The sequence below is a fragment of the Triticum aestivum genome, chromosome 3A (assembly GCF_018294505.1).
Source record: "Triticum aestivum cultivar Chinese Spring chromosome 3A, IWGSC CS RefSeq v2.1, whole genome shotgun sequence".
Classification (NCBI taxonomy): domain Eukaryota; kingdom Viridiplantae; phylum Streptophyta; class Magnoliopsida; order Poales; family Poaceae; genus Triticum; species Triticum aestivum.
Window position 1 is genome coordinate 457532282 of NC_057800.1, and position 16081 is coordinate 457548362.

Below are 16081 nucleotides of genomic sequence, written 5' to 3' on the forward strand. Positions count from 1 at the left end.
CGGGATGCCATAAATACCACGTATGCTATCTTTTGATAATGTGGGTACCGTGATTTGCATGGAGTGAGGACAGTGGACACATAATAGACCGGCTTTTGAAGTGGGAATTTATGTCCGTCCGTCTCTTGTTCGACGACGAGCACTGCGCTTACAACTTGGTGAGTTGCTGCTATATATAACAACATTGGTTCGCCGACATTTGGCGCGGCCAAGATTGGGTTGGTGGCCAGGATGGCTTTTATTTCTTCCAATCTGGCCATGGCTGCGTCCGTCCACTCGAAGAGTTTGGTGCGCCGAAGAAGGCGATAAAGGGGGAGTGCCTTTTCTCCTAATCGGGAGATAAAGCGGCTTAAGGCCGCCACGCATCCAGTTAACTTCTAGATTTTCTTGAGGTTAGTTGGGATAACCAACTGCGATAGAGCTCAGATTTTAGCTGGATTTGCTTCAATTCCTCTACTGGAGATGATAAAGCCCAGGAGCTTTCCGGTGGGAACGCCGAAAACACATTTTTCTGGATTGAGCTTGATGTCGTATGTTTGGAGATTGTCGAACGTGAGCCTCAAGTATTCTATTAAGGAGTCGGCATGTCTGGTTTTAACGACCACATCGTCTATGTATGCTTCCACTGTTTTGCCGATCTGCTTTTCCAGACATGTCTGAATCACGCGCTAATACGTTGCGTCGGTGTTTTTAGCCCGAAGGGCATTGTGTTCAAATAGAAGGGACCATATGGAGTGATAAATGCCATTGCGACTTGATCGGACTCTGCCATCTTAATTTGGTGGTAACCGGAGTATGCGTCGAGTTAGCACAATGAGTCGTGTCCTGCGGCAGCGTCAATAATTTGATCGATGCGAGGGAGGGGGAAGGGATCCTTTCGGCAAGCCTTATTGAGATCCTTGAAGTCGATGCATAGGCGCCAGGATTTGTCCTTCTTTGGTACCATCACCAGGTTTGCTAGCCAGTCCGGATGCTTTATTTGTCTAATGAATCCGGCCTCCAGTAACTTGGCTAGCTCCTCTCCCATGGCTTGTCGCTTAGGTTCAGAGAAACGCCGTAGAGTCTGATTGACCGGCTTGATTCCTTTTAGAATGTTAAGGCTATGCTCGGCCAGCCTATGTGGGATTCCTGGCATATCTGAAGGATGCCAGGCGAATATGTCCCAATTCTCGCGCAGGAACTCCCGTAATGCGGCGTCTATAGCGGGGTTTAACTGTGCCCCGATGGATGCTGTTTTTGAAGGGTTCGTTGGATGGGCTAGGAATTTGACTATTTCATCCGCTGGTTTGAAAGAGGTGGACTTGGATCTTTTGTCTAGTATCACGTCGTCTCTGTCCACTGTGGAGCACAACGCAGTTAATTCCTCCGCCACAAGGGCTTCGGATAATGCCTCGAGGGCCAGTGCGGCTGTTTTGTTCTCGGCGCGGAGTGCTATGTCCGGATCACTAGCTAGAGTGATGATCCCATTGGGCCCGGGAATTTTGAGCTTCATGTATCCGTAATGGGGTATGGCTTGGAAGATTGTGAATGCCTCCTGCCCTAGAAGGGCGTGGTATCCGCTACTGAACGGGGCCACTTGGAATGTAATTTCTTCGGACCTGTAATTCTCCGGAGTGTCGAATACCACATCTAGTATGATTTTCCCAGCGCAACGTGCCTCCCGACTAGGGATGATTCCTCGGAAGTTTGTGCTGCTTTGCTCGATACGGTTTCTGTCTATTTCCATTTCTTGAAGAGTCTCCTCATAAATGTGGTTTAATCCGCTTCTGCCGCCCATGAGTACTTTAGTGAGCCGAAAGCCGTCCACAATTGGACTAAGGACCAAGGTGGCTGGTGCTCGGGCTGTTCAGAATTTAGGTTCGTCACTGGCATTGAAGGTGATAGCCGTATCGCTCCATGGATTTATTGCTGCCACATGGCAGACTTCGGCAAGGCTGCGGAGTGCTCGCTTACGCCTATTATTTGAGGCGAAGGTCTCAAAGACTGTAAATACTATATTGTTATCCACGGGATGGTGCTCTGAGGTGTTTTGGATGAGGAGATCCTCACCGCTCTTGGCTACCTGCCGGAGTACCCAACATGCTCTAAGGCTGTGTGTTGGTATGGTATCCGATGTACTATGAATTTTGCATGGCCCGTTAAGCCATCCCTCCAATACAGTTCCACACCCTGTAGTGGGCTTTTGTTTCTTTGTAATTGAGTCCAACAACTTATGAGAGTGCACCCTTTTACTTCGGATTGGGGGTTTTGTCAGAGCCGGATTATCCCAAAATTTTGTTTGGGTTTACCAGGCGCTTTCCATCGCACAGTACTTCCGTACTATGACCGCCAAGTCAGCGAAGTGTGCTATGTCACGGAAACTTATGGCGTTGAGGATTCCCTTGTCCGTGCAATTGTTGCAAAAGAACGAAATTGCGTCTTCCTCGCGAGAGTCCTTGACCTTGTTCATTACAAGGAGGAATCTGGCCCAATAGTGATGTACTGTCTCTTGGGGCTCTTGCCTAATGTGGGAAAGATCGTTTGTATCTGGGTGGGTGGGTGGATTTAAATCCAGACCTTGACCCAATCTTAGACCCCGGGGTGGGGGAGTTTCCGATCTTGGAAGTTCGGGCTCCGGGATGTTGCCCCGCAGGTTCGGCATGCAGCCTAATTCTAGGTTCAGGGTTGGGGCGAGGTGCTCCCGTGGGCAGGTATCCGGCTCGAAGAGCTCGGGAATCCGAACATAGTTCGTCCTCAGGATAGAGGGAGAATCGCTGCATTGCTCCTCCACCACCGCTATCTGGTGGGTGACCGGCGGAGAGTTAATCTCCCTTTGGTCAGGTTTAAGCCCAATCCGATCGTAGTCCGTAGCGACTCCCAGAGCGGCGATGTGATCCAAGAGCTCGTTCAAAGAGGAGAGCTCCATCGGATCCATCGGCTTGGCGAATTTCGAGCCCATGTGGAGGCTATTTTCAATGACCCGAGAAGTCATCGTCGGCGCAGCGGCCGAGCGGGTGGTCATGACGAAGCCGCCTAGTCAGAGAGTTTGGCCTATAGCCAGGGCTCCCCCAGAGGTGATGTTGTTCTTGAAAACGATACGAGCCATCCCTCCTTATGATGACGACACAACAGAACTCTCAGTGAAAGCACCAATATCGGTGTCAAAACCGTCGGATCTCGGGTAGGGGGTCCCGAACTGTGCGTCTAAGGCGGATGGTAACAGGAGGCAAGGGACACGATGTTTACCCAGGTTCGGGCCCTCTTGATGGAGGTAATACCCTACGTCCTGCTTGATTGTTCTTGATGATATGAGTATTACAAGAGTTGATCTACCACGAGAGCGTAGAGGCTAAACCCTAGAAGCTAGCCTATGGTATGATTGTCTGTTGTCCTATGGACTAAGCCCTCCGGTTTATATAGACACCGGAGGGGGCTATGGTTACACAAAGTCGGTTACAAGGGAGGAGATCTACATATCCGTATTGCCAAGCTTGCCTTCCACGCCAAGGAAAGTCCCATCCGGACACGGGAAAAAGTCTTCAATCTTGCATCTTCATAGTCCAACAGTCCGGCCAAAGGATATAGTCTAGCTGTCCAGACCCCCTAATCCAGGACTCCCTGAGCGACCACATACTCCCCTAAGTTAAAACATTCTCCAAGTGAAGAGCAATGCTCTCACTCGAAGGCTTAGCCACGACCCCGTACTCACCTAAGTTTGAACAACACACCGGGTGGAGAGCAAACCTCCCACTCGGAAGGAACAAGGTGCACCCTGAGCCGCGCCACAAGTACAACGTCTGGACGCACTCTGAGTTGTGCCACAAGTACAATGTCTGGACGCACTCTGAGCTGCGCCACAAGTACAATGTCTACTCCGAGTAAAGAGAAATTCTCCCACTCGGGGACTATGCTGCGATCCCAAATCCGCTTAAGTCAAAAAATTCGAGAACATTGGAGACAAAGCAATTGCGTTTGAGCAAAACAAGCAAGTATGGATAAATCCAGCAGAGTTGAGAACCTCGAACAGAAGAACTCGGGCGTCAGGCCCGAAAGAGTTTAACGGTTACAAAATCACTCGGTATTTCGAGGCAAATAAAGATACATTATCAAGTTTTTCGCTCGGCATGAGGAGGGCTCGCTGGCTCGACGAAGGTGTCCAAGTCAAGGTCGTCGGTGATCCAAGTGGCTGCATCAATGAAAGTCTCCATAAAATCTTCAAACTGGAGCTTCTTTGTGTTGAACACCTGGAATGCCTTTAGCTTTTCCTCCCTGGCCTCCTTGTAGTGGACCCGAACGAGTGATAAGGCCACATCAGCTCCACAACGAGCAACAGACTTCTTCCAAGCTTGCACTCCACCAGGGATATCATTGAGGCAACTCATCAGAGACTCGAGGTCATTCTGAAGGGTGTCCTCTATCCATAGCTTCTTGTCCACCTGAGTCAATACAACCTTCAGCCGAGCGATGTAGTTCAAGATGCTGGCAAGGCGAGATTCCAGTCGCATCACGTTCATTGCAGCTTCATCTCCGACATGAGAGTTGATGGGGTCTAAGTCCGTCTCGACCTGTCCAGTTTCCTCAAAATTCTGACAGAATTCTGCAAGCAAAGGAAAGTAGTGAATTGGCAGCAACATGGTGAAGAAGTTTTTGAACCCAGTCGGATGAGGAAAAGTACCTTCGAGCATGAGGAACATCTTCTTAGCAAGACCTCCCAGATAAGCTTCTAGTTCATCTCTCTTTCGAGTGAGCACATACCTTGACAAAGTTTTGAAGAAGTTCAAAATGTATCAGACAAAGAAAGGGTTCTTGCCTGTGTTACAAGGTGTGAAGTTGAGTAAGACTCAATGCCCGACCACTACAGAAGATAGAGAGAAAATGAAAGATGTTCCCTATGCTTCAGCCATAGGCTCTATCATGTATGCAATGCTGTGTACCAGACATGATGTGTGCCTTGCTATTAGTTTAGCAGGGAGGTACCAAAGTAATCCAGGAGTGGATCACTGGACAGCGGTCAAGAACATCCTGAAGTACCTGAAAAGGACTAAGGATATGTTTCTCGTTTATGGAGGTGACAAATAGCTCATCGTAAATTGTTACGTTGATGCAAGCTTTGACACTGATCCGGATGATTCTAAATCGCAAACTGGATACGTGTTTATATTGAATGGTGGAGCTGTCAGTTGGAGCAGTTCTAAACAGAGCGTCGTGGCAGGATCTACATGTGAAGCGGAGTACATTGCTGCTTCGGAAGCAGCAAATGAAGGAGTCTGGATGAAGGAGTTCATATCCAATCTAGGTGTCATACCTAGTGCATCGGGTCCAATGAAAATCTTTTGTGACAATATTGGTGCAATTGCCTTGGCAAAGGAATCCAGATTTCACAAGAGAACCAAGCACATCAAGAGACGCTTCAACTCCATCCGAGATCAAGTCCAAGTGGGAGACATAGAGATTTGCAAGATGTAGGATCGAAAGTATGTCTAGAGGGGGGGGGTGATTAGACTACTTGACCAAATAAAAACTTAACCTTTTCCCAATTTTAGTTCTTGGCAGATTTTAGCTATTGTAGGACAAGTCAAGCAATCATCACACAATTCAAGCAAGCATGCAAAGAGTATATTGGCAGCGCAAAGTAAAGCATGCAACTTGCAAGAATGTAAAGGGAAGGGTTTGGAGAATTCAAACGCAATTGGAGACACGGATGTTTTTCCCGTTGTTCGGATAGGTGGTGCTATCCTACATCCATGTTGATGGAGACTTCAACGCATGAAGGGTAACGGTCGCGCGAGTCCACGGAGGGCTCCACCCACGAAGGGTCCACGAAGTAGCAACCTTGTCTATCCCACCATGGCCATTGCCCACGAAGGACTTGCCTCACTAGCGGTAGATCTTCACGAAGTAGGCGATCTCCTTGCCCTTACAAACTCCTTGGTTCAACTCCACAATCTTGTCGGAGGCTCCCAAGTGACACCTAGCCAATCTAGGAGACACCACTCTCCAAGAAGTAACAAATGGTGTGTTGATGATGAACTCCTTGCTCTTGTGCTTCAAATGATAGTCTCCCCAACACTCAACTCTCTCTCATAGGATTTGGATTTTGTGGAAAGAAGATTTGAGTGGAAAGCAACTTGGGGAAGGCTAGAGATCAAGATTTATATGGTACGAATGGAATATCTTGGTCTCAACACATGAGTAGGTGGTTCTCTCTCAGAACATATGAGTTGGAATTGTGTATCTGTTCTGATGGCTCTCTCCACGAATGAAGAGGAGGTGGAGGGGTATATATAGCCTCCACACAAAATCCAACCGTTACACACAGTTTTCCAATCTCGGTGGGACTGAATCAACAAACTCGGTCAGACCGAAAAGGTAAACCTAGTGACCGTTAGAGATTTTCGGTGGGACTGACATGCAACTCGGTAGGACCGATATGGTTAGGGTTTGGGCATAACATAATCTCGGTGAGACCGATTACACAAACTCAGTGAGACCGAGTTTGGTAATAAGCTAACCAGAGAGTTGGTCAGGTAAACTCGGTGGGACCGATTTTCTCTTTCGGTGAGACCGAAAAGTTACAAAAAGGAAACACAGAGTTTACACTGCAATCTCGGTGGGACCGATTCGCTCTTTCGGTGAGATCGAAAAGTTACGAAAGGGAAACAGAGAGTTTATAATCCCATCTCGGTGAGACCGAGATCCCTATCGGTTGAACCGAATTGCTAGGGTTTGGCAGTGGCTTATGACAAGTGAAACTCGGTGGCGCCGGATAGAAAGAATCGGTAGGACCGAGTTTGGCTTAGGGTTTAGGTCATATGTGGATATGGGAAAGTAGTTGAGGGTTTTGGAGCATATCACTAGGCACATGAAGCAAGAGGCTCATTAAGCAACACCTCATCCCTCCTTGATAGTATTGGCTTTTCCTAAAGACTCAATGTGATCTTGGATCACTAAGATATAAAATGAAGAGTCTTGAGCTTTTGAGCTTGAGCCAATCCTTTGTCCTTAGCATTTTGAGGGTTCCACTTTCACATCCATGCCATGCCAATCATTGAGCTTTCCTGAAATAGTCATCTTGGAATAGCATTAGCTCAATGAGCTATATGTTGTTATGAATTACCAAAACCACCTAGGGATAGTTGCACTTTCAATCTCCCCCTTTTTGGTAATTGATGACAACATATAGATCGAAGCTTCGACAAATGATAATAAGCATGAAATATATCATCACTTTGAGAAGTATGTGACAAGTAAGAGCTCCCCCTAAATTTGTGCATATTTAAAATTTGCTTTGGACTGGAAATGCACAAAGAGTTAGAGTCATGGGTTACTCTTCCATGTCACATACATCTAGGTGGAGCGCTTAAAATGATAAGAATGAAATACATGCACTCATCACCAAGAATAGTGAATGATCACATAAGATAGATAAGATGATAATATTAAGCAAACATTAAGTGTAGCTTATGATCAAACACATGATCATCAATGTCTCACGAGCAATGACATAGTATCTCACACAAAAGCAAACAAAGTTCGAAAAACCACCAAATAAAACAAGAGAGAATAAAAGCAACACTCTCTCTCGAAGCCTATGATCTATACATTTTCTCCCCCTTTGGCAACAAGTTACCAAAAAGTTCCTAGAAAATGCATAGTGCTAAGTCGACACTCAGGCTTGATCTTCAGGTGGTGGTGGAGTCCGGAGCACTCCAAGGTAGTACTCTTCGTTGTCCTTGATGTATTGCCAATCAACCCATCTCATATCACAGACAATTGGCTTCTTGTCTAGCAGCACTGTCTCATAAAAGTCTTGCTGCTCCTTGGTGTGAAACCTGTAGTCAACTGCAGTCCTTCTCCTTGAAACATACGGGTCTGCTTCTGTCCACTTCCGGAGCCCTGAATCTCTCCTGAATTTCATATCCTCAGCCACATGATGAGCATCGTTGTGGTCTGGGATCTTGGGCTTGAGCTTTCTAAGAACATTCTCTTCTTCTTCTTCTGCAGCTTCAGGCACTGGGGCCTTGTTCTTCTCAGTAGCTGGGATGCTTCTTGTGTTCCTCTTTGGCTTTCGCTTTGGAGCTGGCTTGGCCTTGGAAGCAGCTGCCCCTGTTCTTATGGCGTCACCCATCAGCTTGGGTGCCTTAGGTGCTGGTGCAGCTACCTCTTCTTCTTCCTCCTCATCTTCCATGATGGAAGCCTTGCCAAGCACTCTGGCTACAATTTTCTTTACCCTTTCTTTCCTCTTCTTGCCTTCAGCAGCAACTGGCTCAATGGGAGTGGGCTTCTCAGTTGAAGCTCTGGCCTTTGACATAGGCTGCCTGCCTGCTGGCCTTTTGATCTTCATCCCTGGTTTTATGCCCTGTGCTGGCTCAACTCTCTTGGAAGTTGCTTCCTCCTCTGCCACATAATCCTCATCTTCTGAGTCTGAGGTTCTCTTCTTTCTCTGTCTTGTGGCAGCTTTAGGCAGATTGCTAGGGGTGCTCCTGCTGCCATCATCTGAGGAACTTGAGGGACTAGTGCCCTCACTCATCTGCACTTGCTGCTCTGACAAGTTCTGGCTATCACTTTGGTCTGACATGATGCAAACTCTGATTGCTGACCCTGTGAATAGGTTATAGATGAGATAGGGTGGATGAGCATCACAAAATGCAGAGATTTTTGCAAAAGAATAATTCAAAAACTTAGTTTTAGTTTCCCACTGAAAGCATCTCGGATCTACCGATTTCTAAACTCGGTGATACCGAAGCAGTTTTGGCACCTAAACTACTGAACTCAGTCAGACCGAGTCACAGTTCGGTGGCACCGAGACTGCTAGGGTTTCACAGAGTTCCAGAATCGGTCACACCGATAAGTAATTCTCGGTCAGACCGAGTCTCACTTGTGCAATGGCATAAGCCAAATCGGTGGGACCGAGTTTTTCAACTCGGTGGGTCCAAGATGGTTTCGGCGGAAACCTAACCCTAAAATTTTCGAATTAAACCTAATCTACGAGTTCATTGACTGGATAGAAGTTTAACAAACGTGGCAAGAATCATGATGATCACAATGTGCTAAGAATCGGATTGGGGAATAGCACAAAGATCGAGTCCATACCCTAGTTCGGCGGACACTCGCTACGGCGGCAACCGCGGGGTTGAATTTCCGTTGACGGCGACGGAGACCAGCGACTGGAGGCGGCTGGCGGTGAGGAGACGATCCGGAGACCAAGTTGGCAGAGCAGGCTATCGCGCGGGCGAAGGGGTTCGGAGAAATTTCCAAATTTTTGCCCGTGACTATATATAGCCCGATCCTGTCGGTGTGACCGAGTGGAACAACTCGGTGGCACCGAGATGCAAAACTGTATACAGTTGTTGCAACTTGGTGTGATCGAATGGTTCAAATCGGTTGCACCGAGATCGAAAACCTAGATCAACTTAATGATCTCGGTAGAACCGAAAGTGGGGTATCGGTCAGACCGAGAATCATAAAGAGGTTTTGGAAGTTTAAGTCTATGACGAATCGGGGACTCCGAGCGCTCCTCACACAGAGTGGTTCAAATCTGACTTGATCAAATTTTGTGATATAACATGAATAGAGTTTGAGACGAGAAAAGCATAGATAGCTAGAGGAGGTTCTTAGGCATTCTTGTCCATCCACTTGGCAAAAGGAAATAAAACCAAACAATCAAAACAACAAGTGGATGTCCTCGAATGAGTAAAATATGCAACCAGCATGCTCACACAATAAGATGGCAAATGAAATATGTGACAAGGCATGCACAACCAATTCTAGCATCTATCAAGCAATTTGCGATGACAAGGTCATCTATATATGAGTATATTGACTTAGGAGTCAAGTGAGAACACTTGATCATAGGTCATACTCATCGTTTAAGCTCAAGTGGGGTTAGCACTTTTACATAAAGCATTGTTGTGTTCACATCTTTAGAGTTGCTTTAGCTCAAGTCTTAGAGTAAAGCTACCCCTAGATGTGATATCCCCCCTTAGAGGGATGAACTAACCTCGGGTTTTGTCGATGATGACTTCATGTAGATGTTGAAGATGTGGATGCTCAATGTTGATGTAGATCACTTGGAGCTATCCATTTGAGTGAATTGCACTTTCAATACCTACATGGGTTAGTCCCACAAGGAACAAACAAGGATATCCATAGACATAGAGTGATGCACACACAAGATGATGTCCATGAAAACTTTTAGGTTACCTTGTCCCTTGTCTTACCAACAAGAGGGTTTGTGACTCCTTGAACTAGTGCAAGATGTGGAAGTTGATTGCACTTGTTCTTGCCAAAATGATAAGAGTGAAGTATGTTGGCGGAGTCACCCTCAAGAACTCTCTAGTTCTTCTTCTTTTGGATCCACACCATCTTGATGGGAATCCTTGGAGTTGTAGTCGTACTTGATGAAGTGGAACTTGAAGTAGTCTTGGGAATCCACTTGACTAAGGTCTTAGGAGCTTCTTCAAATGCATCAATTTCCTCTTGAAGCTTGTCCTTGCCTTTTTGCTTGTAGTCTTGTGGTGGAAGATCATCTTGAGCTTGTGTCCCCTTGAAAGAAGTATCATACTTCTCTTGTTGAGGAACAAACTTTGTCTTGGGGTATTGATCTTCTTCCCACTCAACTCCATTGGCATTGAATTTTCATTCAAAACCAACACCTTGATTCTTCCGGTGCATTCCTTGCTTGCGCACAATTTCCTCGAATTGCTTACTCCCGGCAAGGCTTTTGTACACTCCTTTCTCTATAATTCCCTTCAATAAGCTATTTTCTTGCTCAAGTGTAACTTGGCTAAGAGAATCATTAGTGGAATCAAGAGAACTACTAGAAGCAACAATATTGGATTTAGCATGATCATTGTTACTGCTAGAGGAAGAATCTTTCTTGTTCTTGTTACTAGACTTGACTTGAGGCATGTAAGTGGATAAGAGTAAACGCTTGGCAATGTAAGAAGAACTTTTCTTGCGGAGATCATCATTGATTGCTTTTAAGAACTCATGCTCTTGCTTAAGATTGAGCTTTTCAAAGCGTAATTTCTCATGAGCTCTTAAAAGTTCTCGATGATCTTCGAAGATAGTTTCATGAGCTAACTTAAGAGTGTTTAGTTCTTTAGTTAGAGCCTCAATCTTCTCCTTATCATTGTCATTTGTTTTATCTTGATTAGCATGATTAATTGACGTTTCATCACAGTATTCATCACTAGAGTTGTCAACAAGCAAATCATCACCTAACAAGTCATCTTCATCACTATTGAAATCAACATACTCGGGGTGTGTTACCTTAGGACCTTTGGCCATGAAGAATCTTCCAATTCCTTCATTTGGTGAGTCAAATATGTCGTAGGAGTTGGTTGACACAAGTGCTAGACCGGCAACACCTTCATCTTGAGTATCTTCGGAGTCGGAGTGATAACTTCTCTCAGAGTGGCTGTCGGAGTCGGAGCCGGATACCCATTCACCAACATGAGCTTGATGTCTTTGTTTTGTGTAGCTCCTTGATGATTTTCCTTCCTTTCCGAATCCTTGCTTCTCTGTGAGTATCTTCGTTCATAACGATCATCTCTACTCCTTCTCTCTCTTGGTGGTTGTTGGGGATATTACCACTAGGCGTAAACCGGCTTACTTGGGCCGGGTTAACTTCATTAGTGGTATAAGCAGATGAAGGCCCAAGGCCTATAGTCGGTTCAGAATCTGTAGCCGTAAACCGACCTGATGTATAACTTGTATTGTAAGTTAGGAATAGAGAGATACCAACCGGGATACGAGTATGAACCGGTTGGGACTCTATGAACCGACGGGCGTCACCCGTGTATATAAGGGGACGACCCGCCGGCGGTTCAAGACAGACAACAACAACTCGAGCCTGGGCGAAGCTTGTTTGCTCCCTAGCCATCGAGACCATATCAATTCCATCACAACTATACGTTGGCTTTACCTTCATCGAAGGGGCCGAACTAGTATAAAACCCTCGTGTCTTTGTGTCTGCTTTAACCCCTTCAAGTAAACCCGTGGCGATGGCTCCACGACTAAGTCCTTTCACTAGGACATCTGCCGTGACAAATCCACGACAGTTGGCGCCCACCGTGGGGCTATCGCACGATGGTTTGACGATCTTGGAGGGCAAGCTCAAAGGACTCGAAGGCTATGCTGTGGGCCAGATGACCAAGAGTCATCGTGGCAAGATTTACATCGACGACGCAGGATGGGGTCCCGAGGCCGATTCGATTGAGTACGGGTACCGGGTCCCCTTTGGTGGCATACACGTTTTCATCGGCAAGATCGGTGAGCCGGGGCCTGAGCCGGACATCTGCATCGACCTCGTCGAGACGGCTCAGCGTGCGAGATCTACCCAGGCTAAACTGGCCGTGAAGCATGCCTTCGTTGGAGTCATCCACAGAGGAAGGCGTGAGGACGAGTCAGAACACGGTAGCGAGGCCGTCGTCTATTTCGGCGACAAGTCCTCGACCGGAGAGACCGAATCACTATACCAGTTACAAGACGACCAGGTTAGGGGCTGTTCCGATGGCGACAGTATTCCGGACCCCCCAGGCCAGGTCAACCGGGTTGGAATATTCATGGCCGGCACACAGGCGGCAAATCACTCTTCGACCGCCGCAACAATGCTCTCCGGATCAACAGGGGCAGGAGGCCTTGTGCGCCCGCCGGTTCAAGTTCTATCTGATCTATTTGATACTCTAGCCGCGCTCATGGCAGAGGACAATCCGGCGGATCAGGAGGCCCATAATACAGAAATTGCAAAGGTGAGAGAGCAGATCGTGCAAGCCAAAGTGGATCTGGCCGCAGAAAAAGACAGGATGGCCGCAGAGCGGGCCGCTTTGGACGCCCAGGCTTATAGGCTCATGCTTGACCAGAACGCATCACAGGAGGTCTTAAAGCGGAAGCACAGGTCACGCCTACCGTTAGGGTTTGATCCCCAGAATCTCTTTCACACTCAAGGAGCTGGACCCAGTAATCCGCCGCGGCACCTGGAGACAAACCGGATTGAGGCACCAGGACCAGGAGGGACGGTCCAACCTCGCCTGATGGAACCTCCTCAGCAGAACATTGTGATTCTTCCGCCGGTCCAGACGCCCCCAGGTCATTATTCTAATCCTATGGACAACCTTGTTGCGGCCGCCGCGCGATTAGAGGCTATCCCAGTCGAAGGGGACTCTCCGCAAGCGATAGAGACGCGCCGGGTTAAGGAGCTTCTCTGGACCGCGCTGATTCAGCAGGAAGCATACTCGTACAGCCGTGATCGGATTCACTCTACGCCCCGTCCAAGCCGGAGCTATAGCAGGCGCATGGATGAACCGGCCATATCGAGCAATGCGCGAGGCCGTGAAGCAGCCCATGGCAATAGCCCGGCAGGCGGTGTTCGCGATGCTCAGGATGTGGTGGACCGGGCCCGGGCACGGAGGGAAGCCGAGTTAGCAGCGCAGGATGATGCAGATCAACTTACACCGGTTCGCCCTACCACCTTCGCCGGACCAGGAGTCGCATCCGCTTCGGGAGTGCCTTGTTTAATCCCCTCTTTACGCAATGTGCGCCTGCCCAAAGATTTCCAGGGTCCACGCAAGGTGCCGAATTACACCGCTGATTTATCCCCTGAAGCGTGGATAGAGAGTTATGAGATGGCCATGGAGATTTTAGACGTGGATGAGACCGCATGTGCAAAATACTTCACCATGATGCTTGAAGGCACGGCGCGTACCTGGTTGAAGAGCCTACCGCCCAATTCTATCGGCTCATGGGCCAAGTTGCGGGCCCGGTTTATCCAGAATTTCAAGGATATGTGTAAGCAACCCAAATCCATAGTAGACCTGGCGGCTTGTGTCCAGGGGGAAGGAGAATCAACGACCCATTGGGTGCGCCGCGTTTCGGAAATTTTGCACTCGTTCGACAGGATTAATGCTGACTCTGCGATCTTAACCCTGGAAGGCAACTGCCGGTTTGAGCCTTTAAAATTGAAATTGGGACGCATGAAGCGGTTCTGTAATGACATGGGAACCCTCATGGCCGCTCTAGTGAAGTATGCTGATTCGGACAGTACCAAGGATCCCGAGACTGATGATGATGAAGCAGGGAAGGGAAGGAAGAATAGCAACTCCAAACAGCAGCAGTATAAACCGGCGGGTCATGGAAACGGAGGCAAGCGCAAGGCGGATGGCAGCATGGACTTTGTGGCCAACACTAATGCACAGGACAGGGGGCAGCGGCGCAGAGGTAAAGCGGCAAATCGTAATGGGGCTCCTAATCCTAACGCTAGCCGTTTGAGTTATTTGATGAATCAGCCTTGCCCGAAGCACGGGACGAAGGAGGCGCCGGCTAACCATCTTTGGAAGGATTGTTATATCATGCAGGAGTTTAAAAACTCTAATGCCTTCCGGTATGATCACGGGTCAGGTGGCGGTTCAGGATCCGGTTTTCATGGGCCGGATCACGATGGAGCTTCCGGTTCAGGTCGCAATCAGGGCGGTCACAATCACCAGAATAATCAGAACAGCCAGCAGCAGCAGCAGCAGTCGGGTTATCAGAGCCAGCCAAAACAGTTGAACAATGGACAATACCATGTTTTCACAACCAGCTTGGATAAACGCGACCGAAAACTCCACAAGCGAGCAGTGAATTCTGCTGAACCGGCCTTACCACGTTACTTGCGCTGGTCGGAACAGCCTATCGTGTGGAGCAGAGAGGATCACCCGCCCCGGGTTGATAATCCGGGCCAGCTAGCATTAGTGGTGGACCCTCAGGTGGGGGGTTATAAATTCACCAAGGTACTCATGGATGGAGGAAGCAGTATTAACATACTATACTATGAGACATTCCGTCGCATGGGTTTAACAGACAAGGATCTTAGACCGTCTAATACGGTGTTCCATGGTGTGGTGCCTGGCAAATCTGCATATCCTGTTGGTAAGATAGCCCTGGATGTGGCTTTTGGGGACGAGCACGACTCCCGGTCGGAAAAACTAACATTTGAGGTGGTGAAGATCCAGAGCCCATATCATGCATTGTTTGGCCGGCCGGCTTACGCCAAGTTCATGGCGCGGCCTTGTTATATCTACTTGCAGCTCAAGATGCCGGGTTACAAGGGGACAATAACGGTTCATGGGAGCCGTAGGGTCGCTTTGGAATGTGAGGAAGGTGATGCGGCTTATGCAGAGTCGGTCTGTGCCACGGAGGAGTTGAAGTACTATAAGGACAATGTTGATCCAGCGGATATGACTCCTTTGAAGAAGCCAACTACAGAGCATGATTCGGATCTAAAGTTCAAATTGGCAGCTGAGACCAAGCTTGTTGACTTCGTGCCCGGCGATTCGTCCAAGCAGTTCACTGTCAGTGCCAATTTGGATCCCAAATAGGAAAGCGCGCTCATCGAGTTCATCCGTGAGAATCGGGACATCTTCGCATGGAAACCATCCGACATGCCAGGTGTACCGAGGGAACTCGCTGAGCACACTCTTAATGTGGATCCTAGGTATAAACCGGTGAAGCAATTCCTCCGCCGGTTTAACGAAGAAAGGCGAAAGGCCATTGGAGAGGAAGTGGCCAGGCTTTTGGCAGCTGGCTTTATCATTGAGGTGTTCCATCCAGAGTGGCTTGCTAATCCGGTGCTGGTTCTTAAGAAAAATGGCACTTGGCGTATGTGTGTGGATTACACAGATCTTAACAGGGCCTGTCCAGCGGATCCTTTTGCCCTCCCCCGCATTGACCAGATCATTGATGCCACGGCGGGTTGTGAGCGTTTGAGTTTTTTGGATGCATACTCTGGATATCATCAGATCAAAATGGCGGTTAAGGACCAGGAGAAAACAGCGTTTATTACTCCCTTTGGAGCCTTCTGCTACGTATCTATGCCCTTCGGACTCAAGAGTGCCCAAGCCACCTATCAACGGTGTGTACAGAATTGCCTGCATAAACAGATCGGCCGCAATGTGCACGCCTATGTGGATGATATTGTAGTAAAATCAAGGCAGAAGGAGATGCTGGTGGATGACTTGAAGGAAACCTTTGACAACTTGCGGGTTTACAAGGTGATGCTTAATCCGGCCAAGTGTGTCTTTGGTGTTCTGGCAGGCAAGTTACTAGGTTTCCTGGTGTCTAA